This window comes from Schistocerca gregaria, chromosome 3, assembly GCF_023897955.1.
Source record: "Schistocerca gregaria isolate iqSchGreg1 chromosome 3, iqSchGreg1.2, whole genome shotgun sequence".
In the NCBI taxonomy this organism is placed as follows: domain Eukaryota; kingdom Metazoa; phylum Arthropoda; class Insecta; order Orthoptera; family Acrididae; genus Schistocerca; species Schistocerca gregaria.
This window is the reverse complement of record NC_064922.1, coordinates 584,038,156-584,040,655: the sequence shown is the minus strand read 5'-3', so window position 1 is coordinate 584,040,655 and position 2,500 is coordinate 584,038,156.

Below are 2,500 nucleotides of genomic sequence, written 5' to 3'. Positions count from 1 at the left end.
CCTACTGGTCCGTCCCTCGGAAGATGACGCTGCTTCCGACGACGATACCGCCCTCTATGAGACGGCCGGCCGACTATGATGTCGATGTCGCCTACAGCGCCCGCTTGACGACCCAGAGTAAAACGCCTGCTGCACCCCCCCTGTTCACCGCAGGTGACGCAAATCGAGTCAAAAGTGGTGGACCGACAGTCACTCCAGCCGCACCTGTGAATGCGCCACCCCCACCGCCCGACTCGCAACTCGAGCGGATGTACGGCGGACTTTTCCCGCAATCGTACATTGCAGTCCACCCCTATATCTTCCACTTCATGAAGAGTTATCTCCCAAAAGCCAAAGTCCCGCTGTCCCAATACATGCTCTGGACGGCGGGCCGCGAGACGTGACGCCCGGTGGCAAAGAGTGCGCCGCTGAGGATATAGAGGGTCCGTCCCCCCGCACAGTGGTGACGGTGTGCGGGTAGTGTTTCCGACACCGCTTCCTGCGGTGGCAACGCTGGGGCAGAGTCGATACTCGCCCACTGGTGGAAGGTAAGCATTCTGCTTTACATCAGTACATAACTAATATTTCAGTCGTCTGACGTCCCTCCTTAGTAAATGATGCAGGACCACATACATAGATGATACATACTGTAAACTGGGGAGGACAGTGTGAACCGCACTCGACCCAGTCACCCTATCTCACAGTCCACTCTGTGTGTAACAAAGCGAAAGCACCAAAGCACTATCGTTCAACAACATCCATTTTATCCTCGCTGCCACAGAACACTATCCAAAGAACGACAAGAGGAACGTCACGTCCACTAATAAGACAGAATGTCTCACATCACCCGCAAACAACGCAGCTCAAATCAGCCAGCAACACCCACAGTGGTCCACCCAGTATCAACACAGGACGCAACGCCACGCCACAACACAAAAGGTACAAGTAATAAAATACCCTTTGGCCACACCCCTTATAAAGGCATCGAACCAACCCACCACCTGACACCAGCCAAACGTACATCCTGATTTGACACATCTCTGGCAACCTAACCCACGTTGGCCCTTAACCTAACCCACGTTGGCCCTTAACCTTACCCACGTTGGCCCCTAACCTTACCCACGTTGGCCCCTAACCTTACCCACGTTGGCCCCTAACCTTACCCACGTTGGCCCCTAACCTTACCCACGTTGGCCCCTAACCTTACCCACGTTGGCCCCTAACCTTACCCACGTTGGCCCCTAACCTTACCCACGTTGGCCCCTAACCTTACCCACGTTGGCCCCTAACCTTACCCACGTTGGCCCCTAACCTTACCCACGTTGGCCCCTAACCTTACCCACGTTGGCCCCTAACCTTACCCACGTTGGCCCCTAACCTTACCCACGTTGGCCCCTAACCTTACCCACGTTGGCCCCTAACCTAACCCACGTTGGCCCCTAACCTAACCCACGTTGGCCCCTTAACCTAACCCACGTTGGCCCCTTAACCTAAGTTACGCTGCACCTTAACCTAAGTTACGCTGCACCTTAACCTAAGTTACGCTGCACCTTAACCTAAGTTACGCTGCACCTTAACCTAAGTTACGCTGCACCTTAACCTAAGTTACGCTGCACCTTAACCTAACTTACGCTGCACCTTAACCTAACTTACGCTGCACCTTAACCTAACTTACGCTGCACCTTAACCTAACTTACACTGCACCTTAACCTAACTTACACTGCACCTTAACCTAACTTACACTGCACCTTAACCTAACTTACACTGCACCTTAACCTAACTTACACTGCACCTTAACCTAACTTACGCTGCACCTTAACCTAAGTTACGCTGCACCTTAACCTAACTTACGCTGCACCTTAACCTAACTTACACTGCACCTTAACCTAACTTACACTGCACCTTAACCTAACTTACACTGCACCTTAACCTAACTTACACTGCACCTTAACCTAACTTACACTGCACCTTAACCTAACTTACACTGCACCTTAACCTAACTTACACTGCACCTTAACCTAACTTACACTGCACCTTAACTGTCACATGTAACGTCACAGGAATGTAGCTTTGCCTAACAGCAACCCTCTGAACATAGTTCACTGCTTGGATCCTCTGGTGTCATGTGTATTTCTTGATGCCATGGTGCGTACCCTCACATAAAGGTCTTTCGAGTGTTGCGTACTTTCTACACAGTCCCGCTAACCACTGGAAGGGTGTACCGCTACAGAACGAATATCGCCCTCCCCTCCTGCCCTTCCGAGCTGGTCGGTCAGGCGTTTGTTTGTGAAATGAGCCTTGCAGCTGTTCAGTTGCATTCGGTTGTCGATGCAGTCAGTGTACGTTGTGGTACGGCCTGTGTGGACTGTCCGCTGATGTACGCGTAACCCACACTGATCATCCGTCGTTACGTACTGAGTGACATAATGTGGCACATGCTTGACCGTACACCGGCTGCGCCCTACAATGGCGAATCATAAGGGCCATATGTTGTGCACGATGCTACTTGTCTCGTCTCCCC